Here is an 18567-nt window from a genome sequence, read left to right as displayed (position 1 = left end):
TGAGCAGAGATAACAAACCTTTTGTACTATGCGGTTTGGTTTTTAACTTAATAAGCTTTCTAATGCATCATAAACCTGCGTCTTAAGCTTTCTAGGTTTCATGTGTGTGTTCTTCAAGTTCACTATTGTGCCTTCCCTGCTTCAGAACAGAAGTGGTTTAATCCTAGTGCTGGATTACAGTACCTGAATTTTGTACTTTTGTTTTGTTTTTATGCCATCAAGCATAGTGTAAAGCATGCTTTGCAAGTCCATTTGATGTCTGACATGGTGTCCACTGGGGCAGAGAAATGGAAGGAGTGGAAGGGAGTCAGCTTAAAAAAAAAAAAAGTATTGCTGATCTGAACAGTACTATAGAATTAAGGTGCTTTTTCTGATGAGGCTTAGGTGTTTCTTTTACTTTGAGTTACTTGGAATTAAAGCCTGGGCTTTTATGCTGGATTTTTTATTTTTGCTGCAGGCTAGACTGCAATCAAGTAGGTTTTGCATGATCCCAGTGTAGAATGTCTTGAACTTGATGTGGAACTCAAGAGATCATACAGTATGTTAGTGTTAAAAATAACAAGTGTCAAATTTACTACAGCTAATAGTATTCCAGCAATGGATCAAATTTGAATTTTTAAAGTAGAATATCAGAATGGTTGGCATTGGAAGGGACCTTTAAAGACTGTGGGGCAGTGACATCTTCAACTAGATCAGGTTGCTCAAAGCCCCATCCAAACTGACCTGGAATTCATCCAGGGATGGGGCATCAACATCTTCTCTGGGCAACCTGTTACCATGTCTCACCACCTTCATCGTAAAAGATTTCTTCCTTATGTCCAATCTAAACTTTTCAGTTTAAAACTGTTGCCCCTTGTCCTGTCGCTACAGGCCCTGATGCAACATCTCTCCATCTTTCTTATAAGCCCCCTTTATGTACTGAAGGGATCTCCACAGAGCCTTCCCTTCTACAGGCTGGACAACTTGAACTGTCTCAGCCTTTCCTCACAGGAGGTGTTCCAGCCCTCTGACCATTTTTGTACCCTCCGCTGGACCTGCTCCAACAGGTCCGTGTCTTTCTTGTGCTGGGTGGGGAACCCAGAGCTGGATGCAAAAAAATATTTTGAGCATGCACCCAATACTGTATCTGTTTATAAATTATATACATGTACTGCTGTACTAGAAAGTACATTATAAAAAAAATCTAAAGTGAAAAAAGGTGAGTCAGATTAAGCAAACAATTTAAAAATATTTTTGTTAGTGGTACAAAATACCTTTTTGCTCTCACTAGAAAATGAATAACTTTCAGTAAGTGATGCTATGGGATATGTTTAATTATTTTTGAAAAATCTTGTTTAACACTGTGGTACAGAGATTCGAAAGTCTGGTTCTAAGTTAAATTTATTTTGATATTTGGTTTTAATGGCTCTCATTGCTGAAAAAGACACCTCACAAAGATGCATAGATTCAAATGGAAGAAGTGCGTTGCTGGCTGGGCATTAAATCATGATGCCCATTTTTCATTCCTGTCCACTAATTACGCAAAGGTAATATTAATATTTAGCTAGCAAGTTTCCATCTTCCCCAATGTCAATCAGTTGTTTTTGCAAGCTGTCATGACCCAACTCATAAGACCACCCTGGGTGAGACGAGTAGGGTTCGCGGAGGGTCTGTGAGACAACACCAAACAATCAAATACTGGCTTGTAACTTTTACCCAAAATTTATACATATTAAAGGGCAAATGTTGCATGTAAAATGTGAAATGTAACAGTTATTAAAAAAAAAACCACAAATTACTTGGTAAAGACAACTCATGATAACACTACCACCCACTGACAACACTGAATGATAATGACAGCACAACTACCAACAGTACTAAAAAACCCACAACCGCTTATAAAACTTGCAGTTACCTATCAGTACTAAAAATGGGCAATCACTTACCACAATGAGGCTTCCATGGAAACCTGCTAAACAAGCCCCAAAAGGAGCTGGCATAAAACTTATAAGGTGTTACCGTATGTGTCAGAGAGAGAGAGATTAAGCAATGCTTGAAGAGAAAAGAGAAAGGAAAAGGAGAGGAGAGAGAGAAAAGTTTCTACCAGTCTTTGGATCCTTGGGTGACTTGTCAACATCTTGGGGGGGTGGGTGTTGCTTGATGAGTCTGTAAGCATCTCGGGAGCCTTCAGGTGGTGGGCACAAGTGCACCTTCTCGGGTCTCTGCCTAACTTTCTTCAACTAGCATAGGAAGCGATAGAGGTGTCTCTTTAGGCATAGGAAGAGGAGAGGGGTGTCTCCTTAGTTAGCATGGGGAGAACCATATTTTTGCACATGTAAGAGGAGGAAGGGTGGCATTAACCCTTTCAACCAGTTGAGTCATGCAGACCCTGTATTAGATTAACTTTGGCTGAACTTTCTTTCTTGGTGCCTTGAGCTAGAGGCAACCTTGTTAAGCAGAAGTTCGCTACTTTGTTGTAGGAGTAAGGCTGTAAGTCTTTAATTAGTGAGGGGAGTAAGGCCTTTGATGTATTCTTCGCTTCTTATCAGCAAGGAATAGGACTAGGACTCTGCAATCAAAATGCCTTGAGACATCACAAGGCCTTGCCTCGTCAGGGCCTTGACAGGCAGCTGCAATTTTTTGTAAAACTGCATGAATAGTCCTTTACACAAGCTAATTGGAAATTCTTGAATGTTTGTGTTTTTTGACAAATGGATTGAAAATCCACTAAAACTCTTCATTTGGAAGACTTACAAACATTTTAGAAAATTGTTTCCAAGTTCAGGAGTACAGGTATGAGAATTTTTATGGGTGACACCTTTGCACCACTTTTTACAACAAAATCAAATAATGATGGAAACAGTTCCAAACTTCTGTTCTCAAAATGCTGTTTTCATACCAAGAGTTTCTTTTAAAAAGCAGTTATTTTCTCAGTCATTGTTAAAATGTCACCTTTACATTGAAGAGACAAATTAAATGTTTTTGTTTTTGTAAAATATTGGCCTAGGTAGAATACCCCTGATAGGCCCTTTTCATCACAGAAAAGGTCAGCAGATTTGGAACACTTGCTTGTCTTTCTGTGGAGGAAAAATGTGTACTCATTGTTTGACGACTGTTTTAAGTGCTTTGCCACGAGATAACCAGTGAACCTCTGTGGTACAAAAGACTTTCATGGTCACTCCATCTCTTTCCAAAGTGTTGTAAAGGTTCTGGTATTGAAAGGTCTTTTTTAAATAAAATTAACCGCATTGATGACTTCTTGTAGCATTTTGTGCTCTTCTGGCTCCAATTTATTTACTGCACTAGCTTGCTCGTGAGTGATCCAGTGAATGAATTTCACTATTGCTGTAACCTCATCCTGGGAACCCTTTTTTATTAAAGTCAAAGCAGCCACCCTGTCAGTGATTACACTTGTACAGTTTTTCCATAAAACATTGTTTTTATTAAGGAAACTGCTTATGATTGAGAAGATATGTTCTCCAGTACATCTTTTTGTCAGTGACTCACAAATTGTTCTTCATGTATTTCATAATTAAAAAAAAAATCTAGCAAATAACATAAACTGAGGCAGGCTAGGAACGCCTTTCATCAAACTGTCTAAGAAACCTCCCACACCCCATAACCTGTTCTAATACTTGTTTCTTCAAACCTTCATCAATGTTTTCTATGAAATTTTGTAAAGCACTGGACTGAGTATCACATGATTTTAAACATCACTGAAAAAACTTGTAAAGGTTTGTCTGAATGGTTAGTTAGTATGGTTAGTTTATAAATGCCCTGCTGATGGCTTCCTAGTATTAGCTAAGACCTAAAGGTACAATATACGCTTAAACTGAAGTTCATTGTTTCATATTCATACTAAATAATACATTGCATATGTGATCAATATGCATATTAGATATATTGTTGGATTGTGAGGTTCATCGAGAGGTCAGCTTTGGCTCAGGGCCTGTTGTTCAGGCCTCAGTACTTCACATATAGATGAAGAGGTTGCCACTGTCAAGACATACTAAATACTAGGAAAGCTTTATTTCTTTCTTACTTTTTTAGACAAAAAATTGAAGTTCTAATATTTTCTTCCTGCACCCCAGTGGATTGCCTCACACAGCCCTGGGTTGTTCACCCTCCAGCTGGGAGACCACTGCTCCAGAGCATGTTTTATTGTAGTGCGAGAACGTGCAATAACAGTAAGACTGTGCCTCACTTTCTCAGGGAGGTAATGAGCGTGCTTCTTCAGAGCAGCTGCTGGTCTTTGTTTGTGTTGAGCTATGCTTCCCTGATGCAGAGAAAAAAAGTTCTAGTTGTTCTGGTGCAATGTATCTTTCTTCTTCTTTTTTTCAGGAGAAATCAAACAGTCTTGCTCCCACAAAAGTAAGGGAGGGGAGGAGGGAAGAGAGCTGAAGTATCTGGAAATCTATGCTTGGGATACTTGTTTCCTTTTCCTCTTCCTCTGTGCAGAGATTTTACGCTGCTGTGTATGTGCATTTATCACAATATGATGCTACTATTCTTTGATTATAACATACAGAGAGATTATAATAAAACCTTCATCTATGATTTAGGTTGTTTAAACAAGTGTGTTAACCGATCTGTTATATATGTCCTTTAACGAAAAGAGAATTTGATTTTAAAAGATGTTCAAAGAAATCTTCTCAGACTTTCCTGTTGATGTGGTCCAAAAGCCTTCACTTAAAGCATCTTCCAGGCTTAATGGGCTAAGTTCAGACACTTCCTAGTCAATCTGAAAATGTTTGGGAACCAGGTTGAGAAGGTGAGCAGAATAGCCTATTTTTTATATGGTAGAGGAAAACGAGCATGATTTCTAGTCCTGTGTTCAGTTGCATGCTGTCTCATGTGTTGTGTTTTGGGAGCTTAGTGATGAAGAGGTTGATCTAAGAGTAGAGGCAAAGGCTTGAATCCTGTGTTTAAATAACTATATTAAACCAGTATTTCATTTTCTAGACAACTTCTTTTGCATAAGTGTTGCAGAAAAGAAGGTACTGTTTGCCTCATTGTCTCAAAAGAACAGTCTTGCTCCATTTTCTAAAAGAACACTTTGCAATAAGAGGATGGAAGATACTGGGCAAGGTTTAAGATACACTCCCAGGCCTAGTGTTGCTACTCCCTGGCTCTTGCAAGCTGTCTGTCAGTATACATGTGCCTTTATCTTATGTGTTGCATATTCAACATCATCACCTCAAAGCAAGAATGTTAAAATCCTTCCTTAATTTGAAAATAATTGCTGGATCAGTTGCTGAATCCCTGAGAAGTATAGAGCTGGGTAATGTAAATGCAATTGACTGAATTAGATCAGCTTTGAACAATTTTGAAGTCAGAGTGTTTTTTATAGCTCATGGTTTTGTTGGCAGAAAACAATGGCCAGTTCTGACTGCATACCCAAATGGGAATTTAGGCTTATGGAATTCAGGCAACTTAGAAAGTTGCTTGTATCTGAAGTGTCCGTTAATTGCTGCCTTATTTATCCATTAATGCTTATGTCTCAGTATAATTGTGTAAGAAACAGGCTATGAAGGAAACTGTGCTGTTAGCTCTGCTCCATCTGAACAAAGGCAAAAATCTGTCCAGAAGGACCTTATTTAGTGATGAGGCAACAAAACCAACAGTGAACAACAGACAAGCAACATCACCCATGTCACATGACTTTTTGTTGATGTTCTTGAAAACTTTGCTGCAATTGTACCGTTTTGTCCAGAAGATCTATCTCACAGGAGATTTTGTCTTACAGGCAACTATTTTTCTTTCCTTTCTCCTCCTCCTCCCAGTTTTGATAAAAGAGTATTTTTAAGCATATTTTTATGCTTTGCAGCAAAATACTGCAGTCTTGTGTGAAAGTGATAAGTTCTCTTTAATTAGAGATACTTAATCATGTATGGAGGTGTCTGCTGTATGGTATGCAGATACCACTTTTGACAGCCTGGTGCTTTTTCTCAGAGCAGTGATTCAAACATCCCTGCGCAAAATAGTGAACAGTAAAAGCAAGCCAAAATTGTTCTAGTAACAGACTGAAGTGTTAAGCATTGAAGAAAAATTTAACAGACAGGTCCAAGCATCCTTCCATGTTGTTTAAAGCTCCGAAGCAGTTTTTTATTCTTGCTGTCTTACTTCTTTATGCCTGCATAATAACTGAAATGTAATATCAAACTAATGTGGACTTGCCCACCTAGCCCGCGCACTTTGTGCTCGTGTTGAAATACATTGGGAGTTGTAATTCAATCCAGATGGTGATCCCAGAAAGTTTTTAAACATGCATTTAAGTGCTAGTAGTCTACTTTAAGTACAATACTTAAAGAAGTATACAAAAGGTATACATTTTATATTTTTGTTAACACTGGGAGAGAATTGAAACTGGAAAGGAAGACTGAGAGATATAAATACTCATTAGACTATGCCACCTAAAGCCAATTGCATTCTCCAGAGCATTGTCAGGCACACATTTTGACCTCTGAGTGAGGTTGCAGGCATCTGTGCAGTTCTTAGAGGAAAAAACTGTTTGCAGAGCTGATAATTTGAGAGCTTAACAGAGAGGTTAAGGATTTAATGTGCTTGGACAATGGGTTTCCATTTTTCCTCAAGTAGCAAGCTTTCCCTGCCAATGAGTTAGCTTTCATTTTTCAAACATGAAGGCACATTGGGCCAAATACCTTAGGAAATATGGAGCACTGAAAATACCTAGTGATAATGGAACCAGCTAATCCAAAATAAATCCAGACTTTTTTTTTTTTTTTTTTTTTTTTTTTTTTTACTTTTAATGCAAATAGCATGAAAACTGAAGTTGTGGCAAAGTCAAGACGAGTTAATTTTTTTGTGTTTCAGAATAATTCTGAACTTATTTATCTGTATAAGAAATACAGCAGCAGCACCACAGCTGCCCTTCCTGAAGGTGAAAGGAAGAAAGGCGTGATAAAGGTCAGACTGTCAGGCAGTGTATTGCAAGCAAAACACTTTCCTAGGGTAGAACCTCACCAGGAGTGGACTGGTGCCACCTTGACATTACGGTATCTGTCAAAAGGAAAAACAGCTCATGACTCCAGGCAATAACTGAAGGTAGTAAAAACAACCCATTTGCCCTATTTCTTCCATCTCTAGCAGGGAAAAATGTCAAGCTACCATGTAACAATAATATTAAAAAGTTCTGCAGAGGTGCCTCAAGCAGCTGGTTGAGGTCTTGGTCTTTTATTTTATTAGGAAATACACAAAGTTAAAAGCTTATCTCTAAGTTTGTGGAAGGAGCCCAGGGCAAATATCTTTGAATTTATTTGCTTTTATTCAGTGTTGAATGTAGTTATAGTTGGAGAAGGGGCTATAAAAATGGATCAGGAAAGATTCCAAGTGCCTTTTGAGGTAAATTTTTTACATTTTATTTTTAAAGAGAATATTCATTTTTTCTTAATTGCAAAGACTCCAAACTCAAGATTTTCAACTTGTGCTGTTACATTTCTAACACAATTACCAGAAATGCTGACCCACCTAAGGTGTAGGGTAAGTGTAAAGAAAGTGCATTTGAGGTAGCGTGAGGTTACTGAAAAGAGAGAAGGAAAGAAAGCAGCTTGACTTCCTTAACCAACTGAGTTTTCAAACTTGATAAAAAACACATAATGTGAGCAAGCTTTATCTGGAAGTTGATGCATTAAAGATTAGTACTGGTTACAACAAGGTTTTGTTATAATCATTTAGTTAAAAAGTGCTTTACTTCTAGTAAGACATAGCTTTGAAATGAAATATTTTTGATATCCCATTGATCAATGACTTTGGCCAAGGTTATAACTGAAGTATATCTAGATTTTTAAAACTTAATCCTATGAATCAAAAGCTAGTAGGAGAACCTGCACACCAACGTTGATCTCTGAAAACTGAAAAACTTGGCCTTCAAAGAAGAGAATTCAACCCCATCTCACAAAGCCAATTTCCTGTAATACCCTGGGTGCCATAATCTTTTCCAGTATTCATTCATCCCCTCAGAGGAAAACTTAGAGCTTCAGGCGTTTTTTCTTTAAAGGTGGGAGAGTCTAACTGATGCAGTCTCAGGTGTCCATATTGCTCTGATTCCAGTAGGATACACTTCCTTAACTTCAGTGCAACTTCAGTGCTGTGAAATGTTTTTTTGTTAATTTGTTCATGTTCTAACACTTTTTTCCCCCTGAGATGACAATTCTTTTCTGACCATGTGACTTTTGAGAAGATTTCTAGTAGCTGGTACCTGAAGGTGTTTAGCAGCAAATGATCATACTTGAACAGGAGTGTTCAGACACTTGTCAGAAAAACACTAGTTTTATGCTTTCTTGTGTCCTTTTTGTCCTGCATGAAAAAAAATACAAAAGTCTAAGGAAACGGTCATGCAGCAGTGCTATTTAGAACATTGTATAGGCTGGTCAGTTAAGCCCTGACTGTACTGTTTCTTTGCTTCAGTTAATTAATCCCATTGACAGTAGGGACTGGAAGTGCCTGACACTGCCAGTTGCAGCTGTCTAGCAAGCCTAGTGTTAGCAGCAAAAATATCAGAAAATCTTGACTTTTGTTGTCACAGAGGCAGCTTTCAGGAGTCCTTTAAGGTTCAGGTGTCTTTGTAAAAAGATTGTAGCACTTTATTGCTCATTAGAATTAGTCATAGGAGAAAATCTTAGCTGAGGAAGTAGTACATCCGTCCACAAAACCCAGCATGTTGTCTGAGTTAGATAGTGCCTTAAGGCACCGAGCTTCAAATGCTTGGATAAAACATCACACATAATTCTTGGATGTTAATCTGAGACCTTGTCAGCTGTTTTAAAAAATATAATGCCTGCGTTCTGGCAGAAAGCTACTGAACGATCTAAAAAAGTTATAACTGCCATCACCTTTCAAGTCAAAGGACCACAAAGAGCTTTACCAGCTGGCTGCAAACTTTGTTTTTAATGCTGCATAAGATAAATTCCAGTAAAGGACAGACTGAGGGAATGAAGAGTCCTTGTTGTATTGACCTCTGTTCTGACTGTGAAATCTGAGATCGTTTTCATTAGTGTATTCTGTGGATAAACTAAAAATCCTCTCCTACTCATGCACAATGCAGTATAGTCTGTGCTGTTTATATCTCGCAAAATTTTTAGTAAGCTTGAATAGTTGTTCTCTGTGTGTGTACAGATTAGTCTGGATTTCACTCAACTGAAAAAAAACTATTTTTTTTTTTTAAATAGGCACCCTCTGTGCCACAGAAAAGTATTTGCCAAAGCAGATGATGGAAAGTAGGACACGTTCCTGTTTTAAAATTAAACGTGGCAAATGGCGTGGTACCTTTATCAAGAGTCAGCTGTTGTGTGAATGGACCTGTGATTAGTCAGACATAGGAGGAGCCATGCCTCTGTGGAGATGTTTCGGTTGGGCATCAAAATCCCCAATAGGTCAGTGCCCTCCCTCCTTTCTCCCTCCCTGTCCACCATGGTCCAGCTGGTCCCCTCTTGCCGAGGGCTGGGAGTGAAGTGGCTGCAGCGACACGGGCACTGGTGAGGGCTGCAGCTGGGGGAACAGTGTGCCCAGGGCCATGTGGCCATCACAGACACCTGAGACCTGGGGACAGGAGCAGGGCTGTGATCCGGGGACGGAGGGAGTGTGGTGTGGGCTTGTTGTGCTTATCATCTCCCTGCCCCTTGCAGTGCCCACTGTTGCAGCAGACACAGGTTCCAGCCCCCCAGTGCAGGGACCCATTGCACAGCAGCCCAGCTCCTGGCACTTGGGCTGAGGAAGAAGAGACTAGCATCATCAAAGGACACCCCAACACCCAACTGCTCTCCCAGAGCACATCCAACAAACCTGCACATCCTGTCTAATAAGAGTTTATTTTTGTATTTTCCCTTCTCTTAGCAAAAAGTCTTTAGTTTTACATAAATATGAAAAACGGAATGTATTTTCCGTTTGAAAGAGGGTGCAGTTCAGGCACTCTCTTGCATAACTGGGGCTGGAAACCAACCCTGCCAGGTTGTCAGCAGGGGGATGGTGGGTGGCAGTGGGGAAGGGTCAGTTCTTCAGGGTCTGGAAGAGCTTCAGATGCGCCTGCACCCAGGGCGCCTGGGGGTCCATGCACAGCTCCTTCTTCTTCTTGGTGACAAGGATGCTGGGAGAAATCCTGCATTGAGGTGCTGGGCAGTGAAGAGGAGCCAGCTGGGGAGATGGCTGGTCCCCCCACGGTGGCTCCCGGGAGACCCCTGGCACCATGCCAACCCGCGGGGCATTGTGGAGATTCCCCTGCCCATGACTGGGACTGTGCCCTGCTCTGCATTTCTCTCCAGAGGCACTAGAGCATCCCCAGGCCTGGGGGCCCTGTGTGAGAGCAACGCCTGGGGACAAGTCCTTCCTTGGCTGTGGAGCCTCAGGTAGAGGCCACCATAGCCCCCGTCCTCCCAGCAGCACACGAGGATGGATAACACAGAGGGGATGCACAGCCCTGCTCCAGCTGCAGGGACGTGCCCAGGGATGACCAGGTACATCCCCAAATCCAGTGCTGCCGCATTCAGTGCCAGCCTGGCCCGGCCATCCCAGCAAGGGGCACCCAGGCCAGGCCCTCGGTGTTGGGGGGCAGGCAGGAGCTTGCCCGTTGCCCGCCCAGCCCCTCACCTGTAGCTTTCCCTCCACCATAGGCATTGCTGCTATCCCAAATGCTCTGGCTCCATAGCAACGGCCCTCCCTCTTCAGGCTAATGGTCAAGGCTGTACACAGGTTTTCCCATCACTTTTCTTGCATCTCGGCACCGGAAGAGCCTTAGCATCCCACTGCCAGTGCCAGGAAGGTTCCCAGAGACAGCGTTCGGCCCTGAGCCTGTGCAGCATCCAGAGGGAGCGGCGCGGGGAGGCACACAAGGGCTGGGAGCGTGGACAGTGTCCCTGGCATTCAGCTGCCTTGAGGACGTCGTGCTGCCAGCCTCTGCTTGGGCTAAGGCCAATAAAAGAAAATAGTTTTTCTCCAGTGCTCATCTGTGCCTGGTTCATCAGCCCCCAACAACAGGAGAGAACCCACCTGTCTTGGGTCTGCGCAGATTCCCTGGCAGTGGCCCCCCAGGAGCCTCCAGCTCCAGGCCAAGTCCCCTGTGTTGGACAGAATGCTGTACATGGTCTGTTGACATGACTTGACAGCAAGAAGAAAAAACGTAAAATATTAATGCTGTCAAGGTGTGAGTTGTGCAGCCATAAAATGCCCACAGAGGAAAACAAAATAACACAAGTCTTGGGCATATTGTTCAAGATTTACAAGGGGTGAGACAATCTACAGAGATGAAAGATCCCAAGCGGTGTCCCCACTGAAGGATTATAAAAAGCTGGTGTGTCAGAGTCAACCAAAAGGAAATCAAGATGTGTGAGAGCTGAGTAGACAGCATTGCTTGTCCTCTGTGTTTTGACCAAGTGATCCCGGCCAGGCAGTTTAGTCGCATGCCTTGATGCTTGTTAGTATGCAATTGCATGCATGGTGTATCTGAGATAATTTTGTTAAATCACCTTCCTCCTCTCTAATATCTTGCATCAAATTTTGCTACACTAACTTCCCACAGATATAGGAGTGAGTTAGCCCTGCCATGACTGACAGCATTTTAGCAAAGTGGGTGGTGGCTGCGGAGTGCTTTGCTCTGTGTCCGCAAAAGCAAGTGGTGCCACCAAGCAGGAAGGCTGTCAGAGGATAATCTCTTTAGTGGCAATTCTAGTTTGAAATGCTTTGATTTTAGTGTCCATTATCTCAGGCAGATGAGCTAACTGTGCAACTGCATTACCGAAAATTTAGGAACACTTCCATCTGTGCAGAAGTGAAGCCTACATCAAGAAAAAGCCCTAAGTATACAAAAAGAAAGAAAGCATATGTATGTGTATTCATGGCACTTATTGCTGGAAGGAGGAAAACGAGTACCGGATCAGGTATTGGATTCTGTGGGACAGAGAGTGAAAACTGGAAGGCAAGTTCAATGAGCCTTTGGCACTCAAAAGTTTTTATGCTGTAAAGAGTGAAGACAATGAAGTAGATTATGTAAAACATTGTAAAAATTGGCTAGTGCTGGCACAACTCAGTGTGATCCAAGAGGTGACAAACGCGCTAGTCTTTGTAAAGTCATGGACAGCACTGGAATGGTGTGACTATCAGTCTGAAAGCACTCCTCCACAAGTAGCTGCACAAGTTAGTAACTACCAAATGAATTAGAAAAGCATTGCCAACTTCTTTAGCAAGGAAACAAAAATATAAACTTCCTGTAATTGAAAATGGGCAAAAAAACCCACGAAGCGTACAACTGTATCACAGCAAGACTTAAGATCACCAAGTCTGACCGAAGAGGGATGCTGGAGCTACAGAGCATCTTTGGGCTGGTGGAGAATGCATGTGGGTACTCATGCAAGTGCCTGAAAATAGAACTTGAAAGTAGATATTTCCCAGCAGCTGGATACTTTTGTAAATATTTAAGGAGAACTTGAATGAGATGAACTCTACAGTGCACTGTGATGGTTAGCAAAATCTAAGTCATCCCTAGGCACTTGCGGGGATGGGAATGGCCCATATAGAATTCTTAACTTGATAGCAAGTCTGCTTGTGCCTTGGGAGGCTTACATATGCATTTCACAGTACCTGATGTTCCTGATGTTGCTGAGGCTAATTAAGAAATCTGCTAATGAGCAATGTTTGTCTGTGTTTGAAGATCTACATTCTTTTAGTGGTGACTAACAGTGTAACAGGAGTTTGGCTTTGTGTTGTTTGATCAATACCTTTTGTTATATTATCATTAAGAGATCATTCGGCACAACAGAAGAGGATCAGTAGCTGGAGGCTGGTCCTGGAGTTCTGTTTCTGTTTACAGGGGTGGTTCAGGGGATTTTCTTGGAACTACATCTAGCTTGGTCCCCATCACACATGTGGTTTGGAGATAGCTAAAGGCATAAAGGTTTAAGGACTGACCAGATGTTCTTGTGACAAAGAGGTCTAGTACAATGCCCAAGGAATCTGTTCAGTGTACAGGAAAATCATTCTGAGAAAAGAGACTGCTAAGTAGAGGCAATTAGGGGAAGTGCTTCAAAACTGTTCTGAACCAAGTCACTGGTGCAGATGCAGCCTGAAGGGAACAAATTTTCCTTTGCCTGCTTTAATAGCTCTCACAGGGTTGAAGACGAAATCTACCTTCTCTCCCCTTTTTAAAGGCATGTCCTAAATTAAGGCTTCTGTCACAGGTAGTGGATAATTTTAAAGGATTCTGAGTTTAGGACAGATATTCTGTCCTCAGTACTAGCTCTGTGCCTTTATTGACAGATCTGTTCCTCTAGGGGATACTCCTCATTTGAGTTTTAATGGGAATACAATTTTTCAGACAACTGTGGACTTGGCCCTCAGACTCAGTATCTCAATTCACACCTTGTACTTATCCCAGCTATGAGAATCATTTGCAAAGATGCCTGCTACACTTTAATATATCCATGCTGACTAGTAGTCAGAATAAAATTAAATGGTTGTGTAAATCTTTACAGAATGATGTCCTGAGGCTGGAAGGACCTTAAACAGATTGGTTTTTAGGATATTTGCCTCGTCCTTTACAGGCAAAAGCAGATTGATCCTGCTGGTGCTCCCTGCCAATATGAGCTTGGTGTGTTCGCACTCTGAGCTGGCCGTGCCCCATAACCACATCTCGCTCAGAAATTAAGCCCACACAATAAATCTGGCTACAAGGCAAGATTAATTAACAGATTTTTTGCAAGGTGATGTTAGGTCCCAGTCTTGGTTGGTCCAAGTGTGAACAGAGAAAGTTTAAAACTGCTTGCAAATGGTGGTTAGATGTACACTTTAGCATACTAAAACAGTATTAATCCCAACAATGCCTTAATAGGAACTGTTTGGTAATAACTATGTATAGCATCATAGGCTTGCCTTTAAAATTTTGTGTTAGTTGTAATTTCTTATATAATTTCCTACAAGTTCCATTTTTCTTATGCTAATGTGTAGGAAATGTCTGCTTCCCAAATTTATATTTTGCTCTATGACCTTTACCTTCTGCCATGGAAATGCTGACTGACTTAATTTTGACAAAGGTAGTGCATCCAGTGAAACTATCTACAGAAACAGAGTTAAGTGTATATGTTTTTGCAGACTATGACATTTACATTAGTTTTCCATTCAGTTACTCTCTCTTACCATGTATTTTGCATTACTGGGTGTTCATGTTCCTTTATACTGCAATTCACAAAACAGCCTATTTGAAGCTAGGCCCTAGATTACAGAGAGAATTCAGAAAGATGCATCATTAATATTGTAAGTGTAATTATTATAAATGCATACCTTATTATAAATGCACACTCGTGTACTTTCCTTACCCCTTTCCTGTCCATTTCATATTTTCTTTGCTGATGTTTGTGCTTTTGTGAGCGTTCACTTTTGATTGATAAATAGTATTTATCAGCAACAATCATAATAAGAGAATCATATTATTATCCAGGTGTCAGAATACACAGGTCAGAGATGGTACAGAAAGTAAAATTAAACATTAATTAACCGATACTACAGTTTCCTGCACCATGGGGATTGGTGCTTTTATGATCTTAAAATATCCCTGTGCTTTTAAATTGGAAAACTAAACATAAATGAAGGAATAACATATTCATGAACTAAACGTTACCTTCATGCAGATTTTTAGGTTCTAATAGCTAAGCTACTGAAATATGTTTGCAATTTATTTGTCATCTTCTTAAACTACAACTATAAAAGGTTTTATTACATTTCAAAAATATTAAAACTGTGCTAGAATTGAGTTATTGTGCTCTGAAGTCAAGTGACCACTAGCTGGCAATGTTATACAGCTCTTCCTACTGCAGATTCATTGCATAATATATCATGGTTTGACTCGAGACCTTTAATTTTAAAAATAGAAAAAGAAATTGGATTTCAGTGGGGCTAGGCACTTCTGAATATTTCACCACTAAGGCTCCAGTGTAGATTAGCAAGAAAATAGGAAGGACAGTGGACAGAAATAGTTTCTGAAGTAATAACCTTTGCTTATAGGATTTCTTTTGTTTCTCCAGTTCTGTGTGTTTAGTTTTAACTTTGATTTTAAACGCTTTTTACTTACTTCAAACCATTCAGTGTGTTGAAAATGAAGCTTATTTAATAATTTTGTCTGCCCATAGCCCGGACTGTACTAGCAGCTCCTTGAAACTCCAGTGTAGGTGTCCTTCATTGCACTTATTTCAAGTGTCTTTTGCTCACCTTCAAATGCATTAAAACTGTATCTCTTCCCACTTATCCACTACTGCTTGTCTCCTATGGCATCATTTTATGTCTTCTTCAACATCTAATGAAGGGAGATGAACAATGGGAGCTACTCCAAAGTTAATAGGAGGATGAGGGTACCAATGGCAACAGAGGCTGACTATGTTTCTATCCTCATCCACCAGATACGCCAACTGTCCTTATTCACTGGAGTCTTTTGTTGCTATCAGGTCTCTTCCTTGCAAGTAGGTGGCGACTCATGCTTGTATAGAACTCAGTGGTCACAGTCTATTTTTCTCAATATGAAGAAAAATGTAAGAGAATGAAACACTGAGACAAATGAGTTGCTTGCGGTATTTTGTCCTGTAAAGTTATATGCTTTATCCTGGAAAAGACAGGAGTGGGGAACAAAAAGATGGGATAAAAGCCTGCTTTTAATCCCAAAGGGATTCTGGAAAAGATATCATGCTCATGACTGAAAATGTTTTATCATCACTTATTAGGTGAAGTGTTTTGAGATTCTTGTATCTGCAAGATTTTTTGAAACAGATTGATTCCCATTTGTTCACTTACTGAACAGACTTCTGGACACTCAGTTCACAGTGTTCACTTTTCTTGCCCTAGTCAATGCTCTCATTTGATCCCTTCAGAAATAAGCAGAAGAATGAGACCCTGGTGGAGAGAAAACCATTGAAAAGAAAAGAAGAAAGTGTGACCTTTGTAAACAGAGGCATTTAGGAGGCAGATGGGGGTGTGGGGGATGCAGCAAGGTGGGGGAGACATAGTGAGGGGGGATATCTTGAAGTCAGCTGATCATGCTCTTTGCTGTGGCTGAGCACCCTGTAAAAGTGGTGGGAAATCTGGGCCACAGTGGCTGAAGTCAGCTACTAAAGGGATCCTCTACACATGAAGAATCCCCTGCTTTGAGAAAATTGCTGTCTTTGGAGTGGATGGATATGTGAACAGCACAACCACAGCTTTGATGTAGCATGCTTTTATCTAGAAATAAAAAGTGGTTTCCAGTCAGCAGCTGGCCTAGTGGAGTTTGGCTATGATTGGGATTCTAGCCAAAAGGTGGAATTTTTGGTATGTAATTACCTACTTCTGTGTCTCTTAGGTTTTCACACTATTGATATCTACCAGCTAGTCTTTAATATGAAACCTCTTTTGATCATGTACCCGGCTTTGCTGTTCTTTTATCTGAAATATGCTTTCTCTCTTGGGAGAAACTGTTCACTTCAGAAAGGTTAATGAAATGTTTACTTCAGGAAACTGTTTAGTCAGTAGGTGTCTTTCTGTGCTGGACAAATTTTCAGACGGTACTCACTGGTAAACAAAGGGAGCAAGCTGGAGCTCAAGTAATATGAAAACTACCCTTGTTTTCCTTCATCCACATTAAGGAGGGATGCTTTTTAGTGCAGTGATAGAAAAGCTTGCTTACTAATGAAATATAATTCTACTTACAATATTAAAAATGGGCTTAATTTATAGTACTTACAAATATTATTGTGACACTAGGATACTTGAGGGAAAAGTCCTCTCGATTTCTCAGATACTGGGATTTGTCTTATATTTTTTGTATTTTTTTTCTGAGTGTGTCTAGGAAGATCTATAGTAATCATCTCAAGCTGTAGCAACACTTAAAATTGAGATGTAGGGTTTTTTTTTAAGTAAAAAAGAAAAAGTCTGTTCTCATGGAACAGGCCCCATACAGATCAAGTCCAAACAACATATTGTTAAATTACTCTCTTAAAGTGATGCACTAGGCAAAATTCAGTATTACAGGCTAGAGGAGTTTTATATAATCAGAAAATGGCAAATCTATTAATCCTTTGATACCTATATTCTAACACATGCCTTCTAATTGGTTTCTCTTCGGGTGACTGCAGCTGCAAAGAAAATAACTAACTGTACATTAGTTTGTTCCATTTCTATTTTGACTCCTTTACCATCTTCCTAAGGCAGCACCTTCTCAAACTGGTGACCCTGGAGCTGATCAAGACAGAGGTTATGAAAAAACTTTGTTCTAATAAGTTACTGAAAGAACAAAGTGGTTGCAAGAGGTTGCTTAGCGGAGATAACATGCCCAGTTTTGGCAAAGATCTGGGCCAAGAAGCACAGATAAATAGGCAGAATTATGGTGCTAAAATGTTGATTACAATTACCTTTATTCATAATAAATACCTTTTATTGTTTCGACAGCACCTGTACTGCTCGACCCTTCTGTGGATGCCCATCAGGAGTTCCTAAAAAAAAAAAGGAACTGTGTCAATGGATATCTTTTTAATTTGTCCAAGAATCTGTAGAGAATTGTTTATCTAAAAATTTCAAAATTGCAGAGAGATTATGTCCTCTGTAGCTGCCATTCTCAAAGGAGCTCACGCTACCAGTCTGGTTCTACTTCCACAGTACTTTTGTCTTCAGTCAGTTATTTATTATTATTAGTCATTTTCAGTTTATTTATTAACTGGTTTTATTATTGTTATTATTCAGTTCATTGTAAGGATTGTCTTGGAATGGCCAGCGAATGGCAGAAAAAAAACAAAAAGGACATTTCATTTCTGTGTATATCTCTAAACTTTTTTGTCTTACTTACTGTAACAAGAATTTAAACAGATGCAAAAATTATGTTAGACACTATCTTGCTGGATTTTAATGTGCTGTGCAGCTATATAATTTGATGGAAGACTCTTTTCTAGCAGGAACTATTCCATTTGCACATTTGCTTTATCGAGACACAGACCTCAACCGTAGGCAGAAGTTATGTAAATAAACTGGTTGAAATGTACAAAATGATGTTGTGGTTTTCATTTCTGTGAAATATAATTTGTTCAGATGGTCTTGTAATTTCCATACTCTGCTTGACTGCACCTGATCACTTTCTGAGTAGATTTTAGTAAGCTAAAATCTTATTTAAAATTTTTGCTTTGCATCTCCTCAGCAGTTGAACTGTTTTCTCTGCTTGGTAAAGAGATAAGATTTTTCTTCTTCCTTCTGTTTTGAATGTGAAAGTGTGAGAACTGGAAGGTGTAATTTCTTAGCTTTAGGCAGAAAACTTACCAGCTAATAAATTACTGGATTTTTAAAATTATGTCTTCAGATATGACTACCTAGTTTCCATTTTCTTAATTTTTGATCTGTTCACCTTCTCAAATTACATAATATTTACTTCATGCTTGTGCATTTCTAAAGAATGTTTTGTTTCTCACTTGCAGTTAAGCACTCCGTGCAGTGTGAGAGTTTTTTATTACTTTATACAATGCATCAGACTGTGTTATAAAGGTTAAGAGTCATATCACGTTAATGATAGAGATGTTTTGAGAATAGCTGATGCATTCTTTTCTTAGTAAAATTATTTCCACAAAAAGCAAGTCTCCA

Source organism: Pterocles gutturalis, unplaced genomic scaffold (assembly GCF_000699245.1).
Source record: "Pterocles gutturalis isolate BGI_N339 unplaced genomic scaffold, ASM69924v1 scaffold9958, whole genome shotgun sequence".
Taxonomy (NCBI): Eukaryota; Metazoa; Chordata; class Aves; order Pterocliformes; family Pteroclidae; genus Pterocles; species Pterocles gutturalis.
The sequence above is the reverse complement of the archived record's forward strand: the minus strand, read 5'-3'. Positions refer to the sequence as shown.